Raw genomic sequence first — 14,145 nt, forward strand, 5'->3', positions numbered from 1 at the left:
AAAATGAGATATTGAACCTCCTCTTAACATTTAACTTGAAACCTATAATGGTGAAATACTGAAAACAAAAATACACTGAAAACTGATCAATAACAAACTATCAGAAAATAAATAGTTAGACAAAGCATTTCAGTAAATAAAATTCTGTTATCAGATATTCACAGCAGAAACTGAGTAAAAGTGCTGAATTAAATTTCAGCATTCAATTGAAAGTTTAAATGAATTTAATGCAGTCTAGTGAAAAATGACCATGTAATTAGTTGCAGGGGCAAACGATGGTAATGGAACAATTGCTAGCACTGATTTTTCAGCCAAAGTAAACGGAGCAAAATGCCAACAGGAATGATATTTCCAGTGAAAACTGCAAGCACATATACTGATGTACTGATGATGTTGAAGTAACTGATATTGAATTCCTGCACCAAGATTTTGCAGCACATAGAATTCACATAGGAAAAAGATAAAATGAAACTGTGTGATGACAAACGTGTTAAAATTCACTGGCAAAAACCAGTGCCATTAAATTTCTTTCCTCTGGTCATCAAACAGACTTATTGCAAAGTCAGTCAAACAAAACAGTTCAAAGATCAGCTGAACCAGTGGTATCAACAGTGTTAGAGGCAAAATCAACAGTCTTAAAAGGAATGGAAATGCAAGCAGTATTCACCCCATGCTAAAAGTGTTTCTACTGTTTCAAATAGCTACACATAAATCTAGGTGCAAGTAAAATAGAAGCCTCCCATCTGCTGTCAAATTGGAAGAAAAACTCCTACAGAAATGTGATATTTTAGTATACAACAGAACAGGAAAATCATATCTTTTTACAAGGTAAACTGACTATCAAACTTAATTCAAATCTCAGTGCAATGCAAACAGTTCTGCCTACCCCCACATTCCCCAAGATATTGCATATATCCTTATTGTGCCAACAATTTTATTCTTGCAAATGAATATGAAGTCTCTGAATTTCAAAGCCAATGAATCTGGTGTTCTACTAAAAGGGAACAGAGGAATCAGTTTTGTATGTTAACAACATTTATTCATTCTTTAACCATTTTTTACAAAGGTTTGGACAAGTTATTTATAAACACACATGCAAAACACATTGTTACTATAAAATGACTTTCTTAATAACGTAAGAAAACAATGACACTTTATATCTCAGATAGATAGATAGATAGAGAGAGAGAGAGAGAGAGAGAGAGAGAGAGAGAATAAAGATAGCCCACGTAAAATACATATACTGAGAAGACATTTTTGAAAAGTGTTACCCTACAATATAGTGGATATTTCTTATATGTACACAAATAATTTTCATCGTTCAATGCTATGACATTATGCCACTTAATGTAACTACATAGTCTTTCCAGTGGCACTACAAAGCACCTTTGAAAGACTTCAATGGTGTAATGTGTGGTACTTTATCAAATAACTATCGTATTAGGAAAAATTTACCATAGCACGTAATATCGCTCGTTTTAATGCTGCCCTTCGACTTACTTCTAATTTACTTACTTATCAAATTTGTTTTATTATGCCTTGTCAGAGAAATATTTTGAAAAATCATAAAATCCACTTCTCTAATTCAAACAGTTCAGAAGTTAATTTTTTTGCATTTTGAAAAATGATGATTAACACGTTCGCTGCGGTCGCCAGTGCGAGCCGCTAACGCGCGAGGCGGACGCTTGTAAGCGCACGTGCGCTGAGAGCTGAAATCATAGCCCTGCGAAACCTGTAAGTTTGTGGCGAATAAACTAGATGCCGCCAGCTGATTCGTTTGGAGTTCGTACGCTGGCTACCAGAGGCGCAGCGTTCCACTCAGTCAAAACAGTTCGGGGCTAGCTGCCAGGAGCGCTGCAATCACTTCTCTTTGCAGCCGCACGGCCTTCTATGATTTTTATTTCGAGGAAATAACTTTACATAGTTACCGACTTAGCTCGCCACTGTATCCTTTCATAATTCTTATGGATGAATAAAACTTTGTTCTGCAAGGGAAGTCAGCAGTTTCAAGTTATAATAAGATACTGCTGGAATTTATATTCCGTAATCCATACCTGGCTGAATACAAATTATGAACACGCCTAAATTTTGATCGCAAGACTAATGTCTAGTTTTGCGACAAATTCATGTTGTGCACGAACGTAATATTGGCAACGAATATAACGTCTGCGGAAGAGGTGCTAGATATAGAAATACACGTACACTTTAGCTGCATGCCGATCATGTGATAAATGCTGCCTGCTGTCTGTCGCTTATAAGCGTTACATGCATTTATTGCAAACAATTCTAACAAAGCCCCTTATTTATTTATGGTATTGCTAACTGGACAGAAAATGCAATTCACACAAGTGACAAATCCACTCCATTGAAAAAGAATTAGTCGGAAAACACCAAAAGATTTATAAAACGAAGAAAAAGAAACAGGACTCGTCTGCAATGTGGTGCTATGGAAACCCAATCACAAATATATACATATTATAAAAATGACTGTATGTGTATGTATGTATGTATGTTCCACATCTCCTCCTACTGGACCGATTGCAACGAAACGTGGTACACATATTCCTATTATCGGAAAACTATCACTGTAGGGGTAAGAACCACATACGACACATACGTCAGGAGATATGACGTCATGAACAATGTAATTCGTCAAAAACGGCCGCATCATGTGACGATATTCCACATCTGCTCCTAAACTAGTACACCGATTTCAATCAAATGTGGTACAAATCTTCTCTAAGGTAATGAATCATTTGCTATGGTAGCAAAAACTACTTACGATATATAGTTCAGGAGATATGACGTCATAAACAATTCTGTTCTTGAATAACCGCAACATCAGGTTTGTGATTTCTATTTATTATGTCATTACTACTAAAGCTATTCGCGAAGAATTTTGCAGAGGATATGCATATATACCACTAAATGTAGCTTTGAAATTATATCATAGTATGACACGTAGTACAGGAGATATGACGTCAAAACTATGAAACGCACGAAAATCCGTCCCACTATGCATGTGGTTGTAATGTATTACGTCTGTAATACCAACTCCATTCGCAACTCATTTTGCAGTTTCCTAATATTCTTCCCGGGGAACATGGAAAATTATATTCTTGTGGGACACATAGTACAGGAAATATTATGTCATGAAGATTGACCTGTGTGAAAACGGAACTGAGATGAATGGAAAATAGATAGCGATAGAACAGGAGGCGATGGACAGAGAGAGAAGAAGCAGATGGACTAAAATAAGACAGGAATGAATACACACCCGGGCAACGCCGGGCACTGCAGCTAGTAACAAATACGTTTTCAAGGTGTAGAGGTGATGTTTTTATAGCAAACCACAAATAAGTCCACATACGGTACTGTACAGAAACATCATATTCTGAGCAACCAATGTAACTATATTTACATGGCTATCAAATAAAACAAACACTTTACAAATCAAACACAAACAGATCTTCCTCTGTAGATACGACGTCCCATTACATTATGGCTGTGTAATTGTGCAGCAGTTCAAACAGAATCCAGGTTGGTTTGGACACGTTATACACACGTATGGTGTATCCGTACGCTTGCCCCGTGCCGCGCACGTTTTACATCGCTTCCGCATAACTTGCTTCGTCCCTTCCGTTGCGTCCCGCTTTTGCACAACATGTGTGTCTTTACATTTGTTACGCACACCTTTTGTAACGTCCATTGGTGGAAGTAGTCCCTTTATTATTTGTATTCTATAATCATACAAAGTCATATTATGCCCTGAGTATTTATTATATAGGTAATGTGCATTGAACATTAGCATGTCAACTACATGGAAGAATAGTTTCTTTGGCCAGCGGATTGTCTTTCGTTCACATAAATAATAAGACAACATCTGGTCCTGCCTATCGGTCCCAGACATACAACTATTATATCTGATAATTGGCAGTGGTTTCGCGACTATTTGCTGGCGTGCATTCTGCACACGTTCCATTGTATTGGGGTATTCTGTGGAAATATAGGAGACCTCTCGTCTATCCTTCCATTTGCCGATCATTACCCCGTCCGAATATCGTGCTATGGTGTCCCCTTTCCCCAGCTTGGCGCATACCACGTCTTTAGGGGTATTTTTCCTATTTACCCTTAGTGTCCCGGTGCAATGTGTTTTTGCATTCAACAGGGTTTTAGCTAAGGCAAAGCTGTTGTAAAAATTGTCCATGTAAATGTGATGGCCAACATTCACCTTCTCTACTAACAAATGCAATACTATCTTTTCAGCATGCCCTTTTCCCCCCATATCACCACGCATCCCCGTGTACACAGCGCATTTATTGATGAAGCCGTCTGGGTTATTTAGCATGTACAATTTGATGCCATACTTATTTCTTTTGTTTTTTATGTATTGTCTAAATGACAATCGTCCCCTCCAAAGAATCATTGATTCATCTAAAGAGAGATCCCTACCTGGATAATACACATTACACATTTTGTTGTTGAAATGATTCAATATAGGGCGTATCTTATACAGTCGATCATTTGGTTTCGGTTCTCCTGACTCTGGATTTTTTGCAAAATGCAATGCGCGTAAGATCAGCAAATATCTGTCTCTGCTCATACTCATCGTTATTCCTTTATTTTCGAACAGCGGATCCCTCTTCCAGTAGTCTTGTAGTCGGGCAAATTTGAAATTACCCATATGTAATGAAATCCCCAGGAAGACAAGTATTTCTTCTATACTTACGGGTTTCCAATTACTAATTCTAGAGCCCTCTTGTGTATTTGCGCTCGCAAATATATTCCGTGCGTTATCATTTGTTTCGTCAACTATGAGCTGCAGTATGTCATCTGTAACCAGTAGCCTAAAGAAATCCATTGGCGTATTGCCAGCAGGCTTCATCAGCAAACATTCTGCTTTCGTAAACGGGTGATACTGCATCCCATGTGGTTCTTCATGCCACGGAACACCTGGTTTGCTTACCTCTGCGAGCGCTGATTCTTTATCGTCGGCGATTTCCTCATCATCGTCGCCCGTATCGTCCGATTCCGAACTGTCACGAAACATACTGGACAGTTCTGCTTCCACACTGTCATCACTGTGGTCTGTTTCTGCAGTCTCCAAATGCCAGTCACCCTCATCTGGTTCGTCCTCTCTGAACTCTACATCACTATCTTCTAACACACGTAGTAACTCATGGTCAGTATATTGGTCACTCTTCCTACACTTTTTCGCGTTCGAAGGCCCCGGTGTCGGTTCAGTCGCCGCCATTGCAAACAATGCACAACACAGACGACAAAAAACGAAAACACACAACTGCAGACAGGAACACGTTACGTGATATGTCGTTGGTTACTTGAACTAACACGAGTGCACAGCCGAACAAACTAAACTGAGAACTCGGCTAGTGAACGCGCCGCTTATATGCGTCAGCCGCAGCGAACATGTTGACGGCGTAGCGTAATGGTCACGCGCATTGCTCACGAAACAGTCGACCTGGAATCAATCCCAGGTGCTTCCTAATGTTTTTCAATTGTTTTCATTCTTATTTTCCTTGGTTTCGTCAGATTTTTCAACTATTTACCGTAGAATTTAAATACATTCAAGTAGTATATTTATATAACTAGGCGAAAGTTTTAATGAAAATAAAGATTTTAAAGATTCTTGTGATTACGTGCGCTACTTTTTATTCATTACGACAGTAGAAGTTTTGCCATTTTTATGGTGACATATCATAGAAACATGTGAAACATATATGTTTCACTCTAGGCACATTTTATGAAGGCATTGTTTGAGCAGTTACATTTCTCTGCAACATGCTTCATTGGAAAGCACACTTAATTCAAGTTTTAAAACTAAGGTGTTTCCTCTAATAGTTTGGATGCAAACCAAGCGTACTAGATCATAGGGGTGTCCACAAGAGCACTGAATTGATGCAGCACGGTCGAATGTATTTTAATTGCATCTTCTCTTGATGATACCTCTCGCTGTTGTTGGAGTTATTCAGGGGCACTTTGTAATCTTTTAATTAGAATTTTGACTTGACGATAGAAATATACATCTACCGTAAATAACCGAACACTCTGAAGATACGAAGTAAAATAAAAATGAGAAAAAAAAATCAGGACGGACCTGGGATTGATCCCAAGTCGCCTGTTTCGTGAGCAATGCGCTTGACCATTACTCTACGCCAATAACGACGATCTGAGCGCTAAATAGGGTATAGCCTCCTATAGTGCTATCGGAACAACTTTCGAGAGCATGTTCTCCTTTCCTATGGCCAACTCAGGCGAAATATTTCGGGCACGTTATGTGGAGTCCCACCTCTTTCTAGAAACAATTCGGACGAAATCGGCGTGTCCCAGTTGGCGACCTCCCCTAGTGAGAACTCAGCTAGCGAGCGCACCGCTTATAAGTGTTACCCGCACTGGCTTGCTGATCGCGGCAACGCTTATGAGCGTCAGCCGCTCTGGCGTGTTGATCGCGGAAACGCTTATAAGCGTCAGCCGCAGCGAACGTGTTAATGAACTAGTTTTGAAAGGGTATAATGGTCTAGTTCAAAAGTGGCACATCGTAGGACTGGGTGATGCTTCAGAATAGAACATTGTAAGGTCTTACCACTGTGCATTAATTACAAAACTTTTACCCCATTTTCTGTTTTTAAAATGACACCTCAAAAAATTCCAACATAAAGCAGATAACACTTTAATTATGGAAAGCAGATGTACTATAGCACTTTCAGAAGATGTAAAACATTGAGTGTGTTGACAATATGAAGTTAAGCCAGAATACTCAAAAATAGACAAAAAGTAGATCGTTTTTAAGACTCAAAACACCAAAACAATGGAGTAAAATTTTGTAATATTTTTGTAATGTGTAGTGAACATTGATAATGTTCTATTTTTGTACCAAAACTCATAGTACTACACAAGCCACTTGTCCCTTAGAAATTAGGTGATTAGGCCTGATGTTGTTGTTGTGGTCTTCAGTCCTGAGACTGGTTTGATGCAGCTCTCCATGCTACTCTATCGTGTGCAAGCTTCTTCATCTCCCAGTACCTACTGCAACCTACATCCTTCTGAATCTGCTTAGTGTATTCATCTCTTGGTCTCCCTCTACGATTTTTACCCTCCACGCTGCCCTCCAATGCTAAATTTGTGATCCCTTGATGCCTCAAAACATGTCCTACCAACCGATCCCTTCTTCTAGTCAAGTTGTACCACAAACTTCTCTTGTCCCCAATCCTATTCAATACCTCCTCATTAGTTACGTGATCTACCCACCTTATCTTCAGCATTCTTCTGTAGCACATTTCGAAAGCTTCTATTCTCTTCTTGTCCAAACTGGTTATCGTCCATGTTTCACTTCCATACATGGCTACACTCCATACAAATACTTTCAGAAACGACTTCCTGACACTTAAATCTATACTTGATGTTAACAAATTTCTCTTCTTCAGAAACGATTTCCTTGCCATTGCCAGTCTACATTTTATATCCTCTCTACTTCGACCATCATCAGTTATTTTACTCCCTAAATAGCAAAACTTCTTTACTACTTTAAGTGTCTCATTTCCTAATCTAATTCCCTCAGCATCACCCGATTTAATTCGACTACATTCCATTATCCTCGTTTTGCTTTTGTTGATGTTCACCTTATATCCTCCTTTCAAGACAATGTCCATTCCATTCAACTGCTCTTCCAAGTCTTTTGCTGTCTCTGACAGAATTACGTCATCGGCGAACCTCAGTTTTTACTTCTTCTCCATGAATTTTAATACCTACTCCGAATTTTTCTTTTGTTTCCTTTACTGCTTGCTCAATATACAGATTGAATAACATCAGGGAGAGGCTATAACCCTGTCTCACTCCTTTCCCAACCACTGTTTCCCTTTCATGCCCCTCGACTCTTATAACTGCCACCTGGTTTCTGTACAAATTGTAAATAGCCTTTCGCTCCCTGTATTTGACCCCTGCCACCTTCAGAATTTGAAAGAGAGTATTCCAGTTAACATTGTCAAAAGCTTTCTCTAAGTCTACAAATGCTAGAAACGTAGGTTTGCCTTTTCTTAATCTTTCTTCTAAGATAAGTCGTAAGGTTAGTATTGCCTCACGTGTTCCAACATTTCTATGGAATCCAAACTGATATTCCCCGAGGTCCGCTTCTACCAGTTTTTCCATTCGTCTGTAAAGAATTCGCGTTAGTATTTTGCAGCTGTGACTTATTAAGCTGATAGTTCGGTAATTTTCACATCTGTCAACACCTGCTTTCTTTGGGATTGGAATTATTATATTCTTCTTGAAGTCTGAGGGTATTTCGCCTGTTTCATACATCTTGCTCACCAGATGGTAGAGTTTTGTCATGACTGGCTCTCCCAAGGCCATCAGTAGTTCTAATGGAATGTTGTCTACTCCCGGGGCCTTGTTTCGACTCAGATCTTTCAGTGCTCTGTCAAACTCTTCACGCAGTATCTTATCTCCCATTTTGTCTTCATCTACATCCTCTTCCATTTCCATAGTATTGTCCTCAAGTACTTCGCCCTTGTATAAACCCTCTATATACTCCTTCCACCTTTCTGCCTTCCCTTCTTTGCTTAGAACTGGGTTGCCATCTGAGCTCTTGATATTCATACAAGTGGTTCTCTTCTCTCCAAAGGTCTCTTTAATTTTCCTGTAGGCAGTATCTATCTTACCACTAGTGAGACAAGCCTCTACATCCTTACATTTGTCCTCTAGCCATCCCTGCTTAGCCATTTTGCACTTCCTGTCGATCTCATTTTTGAGACGTTTGTATTCCTTTTTGCCTGCTTCATTTACTGCATTTTTATATTTTCTCCTTTCATCAATTAAATTCAATATTTCTTCTGTTACCCAAGGATTTCTATTAGCCCTCGTCTTTTTACCTACTTGATCCTCTGCTGCCTTCACTACTTCATCCCTCAGAGCTACCCATTCTTCTTCTACTGTATTTCTTTCCCCCATTCCTGTCAATTGTTCCCTTATGCTCTCCCTGAAACTCTCTACAACCTCTCATTCTTTCAGTTTATCCAGGTCCCATCTCCTTAAATTCCCACCTTTTTGCAGTTTCTTCAATTTCAATCTGCAGATCATAACCAATAGATTGTGGTTAGAATCCACATCTGCCCCTGGAAATGTCTTACAATTTAAAACCTGGTTCCTAAATCTCTGTCTTGCCATTATATAATCTATCTGATACCTTTTAGTATCTCCAGGATTCTTCCAGGTGTACAACCTTCTTTTATGATTCTTCAACCAAGTGTTAGCTATGATTAGGTTATGCTCTGTGCAAAATTCTACAAGGCGGCTTCCTCTTTCATTTCTTCCCCCCAATCCATATTCACCTACTATGTTTCCTTCTCTCCCTTTTCCTACTGACAAATTCCAGTCACCCATGACTATTAAATTTTCGTCTCCCTTCACTACCTGAATAATTTCTTTTATCTCATCATACATTTCATCAATTTCTTCATCATCTGCAGAGCTAGTTGGCATATAAACTTGTACTACTGTAGTAGGCATGGGCTTTGTGTCTATCTTGGCCACAATAATGCGTTCACTATGCTGTTTGTAGTAGCTAACCCGCACTCCTATTTTTTTATTCATTATTAAAGCTACTCCTGCATTACCCCTATTTGATTTTGTATTTATAACCCTGTAATCACCTGACCACAAGTCTTGTTCCTCCTGCCACCGAACTTCACTAATTCCCACTATATCTAACTTTAACCTATCCATTTCCCTTTTTAAATTTTCTAACCTACCTGCCCGATTAAGGGATCTGTCATTCCACGCTCCGATCCGTAGAACGCCAGTTTTCTTTCTCCTGATAACGACGTCCTCTTGAGTAGTCCCCGCCCGGAGATCCGAATGGGGGACTATTTTACCTCCGGAATATTTTACCCAAGAGGACGCCATCATCATTTAATCATACAGTAAAGCTGCATGTCCTCAGAAAAAATTACGGCTGTAGTTTCCCTTTGCTTTCAGCCGTTCGCAGTACCAGCACAGCAAGGCCTAATCACCATTTATAAAAATGCAAAAAATTAATAACTTTTAAACCATCTGAGTTAGTTTCCCTCTTTTTTTTCAAATCTTTCACTAAAAAGCAGAATGATACAAATCTGATACAAAAGTACATTAGAATTTAGTTTAAAGGCAGCATGGAAGTAAGTTATATGAAGTGGTAGTCAATTTTTTTCCTATAACAGTGCTACAGACCACTATCCAATCATAAGGTAAGGGTGCCACAAAACCCCACCAATAATTGTAGCGATGCATCTGGTATAACATTCTTCTCTCCTCTTAAATACTTTTCACTGAAGTCAAACTCATGCAGAAACGAAGTCCACCAAGTAAACCTGCTATGGTATATATTGCTCCTTAACAACAATTTTAAGCTTTGTAGTCAATTACTACAATGATTTTATGATCTGCCAACAAATATTTATAATTTTTTTGAAAGCCCACAAACCACACAAATTATTTTCAGCAACTGGAAAATTCCTTTTGTGATTATATTTAGTAAACAGCCTACTTGCAAATGCAATGTTCACTTTCCCATGTATATGTCTTCTATTTTTTGATACACCCAACAGTTCATGCCATAATAGGATGAATCTGTTGCCACACAAAAGGGTAATGTGAAGTCAGGTTGGTGTGGGCATGGAGTGGTCAACAATTTCTCTTTGACAGCTTCAAATTATTCTTGGCTTTGCTTATTCGAAAAATAGTTCAAATGGCTCTAAGCACTATGGGAATTAACATCTGAGGTCATCAGTTCCCTAGACTTAGAACTAGCTAAACCTAACTAACCTAAGGACATTACACACATCCATGCCCAAGGCAGGATTCGAACCTGCGACCACAGCAGCAGTGCGGTTCCAGACTGAAGTGCCTAGAGCTGCTCGTCCACAGCAGCCAGCTTTTGCTTACTCCTTGCCTATACTATTCTTTGCTTTGTCAGTTTCAACCCTGCAAGGTAGCTCTCCAGCAGACTGCTTCTGATTTTTTCCAGATCTCAATGTATCACTGTGATGTATTAAATGTCCAAAAAACTTTACATCCTTCCAGCCAAACTGCAATTGTCAACTTTAATGTTTTACCCCTCTTCTACAATTTAGTCATCAATTTGTCTAATACTTTAAGTGCTCCTCCTAAGTTTTGGGCATTACAAAAATATCATCTACATACAAAACAATTTTACTTACATCTACATCTAAATCTACATGATTACTCTTACTCACAGTAAAGTGCCTGGAGAGAGTTCAATGAACCACATGACAAAGCAAGCTGGGATATTTTTACTTCCCCTTGTTTTGCCATCTGCTCCTTGAAATTAATTTTTTTATTTTTAATTAATTCCCATTAACATAAGTGAGTATACCCTGCATTTTCAAAAAAGAGAAAGGTTGGCCCTCAGTTTTAAAGAATATAACACCAGTTCTAATTTTGTGCTTAGTTTTATGTATGTAATTGATTTTCTAATTTATTTCAACTATTCCTAGTTAGTATCTTTGTTATATGGTGAAATCAGTAATTGTTTCATAACTTAAATTATATTGCTGACTTACAAACAAATATAAATACTGTAATAATTATAAACATTTGGAGGAACAACTAATATTATTCTTAAAGGATTTATTGGGCTCTATTTGTAAACATGTTAGCAAAGCCAGCCCTTAATTAATTCCAAAGTAATTAACAGTTTTGTCAAAAGTATTGTTTGCATAACAATATTTGTCAATTTCATGATTTAAACAAATAATTTGGCCTAACCCTTGCAGTAGAAGAAACTATTAAAAAGAACGAATTTTTCAATGTACTCAGTTAGTTTAATGAGTTAAATTTTAATTGTAATTTCAGTAAATTTAACTTCAAACAATGTGCAGTTTCAGTACCTATTATTGGGAGGATACATAAGGGCCCAATTTTTGGTCCCAAGACAGTCAGTCCACAGCTGAGTTTCAGTCAAAGAAACTGTACTGGTTAGATCAACAACAATGCATCCAAATTAACTGTGAAATAAGTGGAACACAGTTAGGTCGTGTGTTCAAACAATGACAGCATCTGTTCAATATGTACTGTATCATTCTACCATAACTGTGGACTGTGTGGTTACGCTTTTACTGCTCGTAGATGCACAACAGTAAACTATTGTAGCGGTATGTGGATGTTCACCTGCAACCTATTAATGCGGTTTATCGGAAGTTAAACAATAGAGCACTGGCCATGTATAACTGTGTGTTATTGGGGGGTTGTGAACAGATAAAATAAACTCTGAAACGCAACTGTGCACCTGTGTTCTACATTATTTACAGTAGTCAGTGTCGAAGTTACAAGCCCCATTTTTCAGCCAGTGTAGCAATGCAGTATGTTGACACCAAGGACAATCAACAAAGAAATAATGCAGGCAAACATCACTACCAACTTCAAGTTGTCTCTCTACCTTTCCACTCTTGAATGGCGCACGGGAAAAACGAGCACTTAAATTTTTCTGTGTGAGCCCTGATTTATCTTATTGTATCGTAATGATCATTTCTCCCTATGTAGCTCGGGGCCAAAAGAATGTTTTCGCAATTGGAGGAGATAACTGGTGACTGAAACTTCATGAGAATATCTCGTCGCAATGAAAAACCTCTTTGTTTTAATGACTGCTACTCCAATTAACATATCACTGGCACTATCTCCCCTATTTCGCAATAATACAAAAACAAGCTGCCCTTTTTTGTGCTTTTTCGATGTCATCCGTCAGTCTCACCTGATGCGGATCCCACACCGCACAGCAATACTGCAGAATAGGGTGGACAAGTGTGGTGTAAGCAGTCACTTTAGTAGACCCGTTGCACTTTCTACCAGTTCTGCCAGTGAATCACAGTCTTTGGTTTGCTCTACCCCCAACATTATCTATGTGATCGTTCCAATTTAGGTTATTTCTAATTGTTACAGAAGTTCAAAATTTAGTACGTACTTCAATGTGAGATGCTTATAACAGTTTCTACAATGGAACTGTCTCGAAACCTGGACAAAATCCAAAGAGATTCTGGTCGTATGTGAAGAAACAATCAATGCCTTCTCTGTGTGATAGCAATGGAGATACTATTTAAGACAGTGCAGCCAAAGCAGAGTTACTAAACACAGTCTTCCGAAATGTCTTCACAAAAGAGACAAAGTAAATATTCCAGAATTCGAATCAAGAACAGCTGCCAACATGAGTAACGTAGAAGTAAATATCCTCAGAATAGTGGAAGCAACTTAAATCACTTAATAAAAGCAAATCTTCTGGTCCAGACTGTATACCAATTAGGTTTCTTTCGGTGTATGCTGATGCATTAGCTCCATACTTATCATATACAACTGTTTGGCTCATAGCAACTGTTTGACTCCTAGCAGGAGTAATCCACTTAATTACAGGCCCATATCATTAACTTTGATATGCAGCAAGATCCTGGAACATATATTGTGTTCGAACATTATGAATTACCTCAAAGAAAATGGTCTATTAACACACAGTCAACATGGGTTTAGAAAGCATCGTTCTTGTGAAACACGACTAGCTCTTTATTCACATGAAGTGTTGAGTGTTATTAACAAGGGATTTCAGATCGATTCCGTATTTCTGGATTTCTGGAAGGCTTTTGACACTGTACCACATTAGCAGCTTGTAGTGAAATTGTGTGCTTATGGAATATCGTCTCAGTTATGTGACTGGATTTCTGACTTCCTGTCAGAGGGGTCACAGTTCATATGATTGACGGAAAGTCATCGAGTAAAACAGAAGTGATTTCTGGTGTTCCCCAAGGTAGTGTTATAGGACCTCTGCTTTTCCTTATTTATATAAACTATTTGTGAGACAATCTGAGCAGCTGTCTTATGTTATTTGCAGATGATGCTGTCGTTTATCGACTAATAAAGTCATCAGAAGATCAAAAAAATTGCAAAACAATTTAGAAAAGATACCCCAATGGTGCGAAAATTAGCAGTTGACCCTAAATAATGAAAAGTGTGAGGTCATCCACATGAGTGCCAAAAGGAATTCGTTGAACTTCGGTTACATGATAAATCAGTCAAATCTAGAGGCCGTAAATTCAACTAAATACCTAGGAATTACAATTGCGAACAACTTAAATTGGATAGAACACACAG

This window comes from Schistocerca nitens, chromosome 1 (assembly GCF_023898315.1).
Source record: "Schistocerca nitens isolate TAMUIC-IGC-003100 chromosome 1, iqSchNite1.1, whole genome shotgun sequence".
In the NCBI taxonomy this organism is placed as follows: domain Eukaryota; kingdom Metazoa; phylum Arthropoda; class Insecta; order Orthoptera; family Acrididae; genus Schistocerca; species Schistocerca nitens.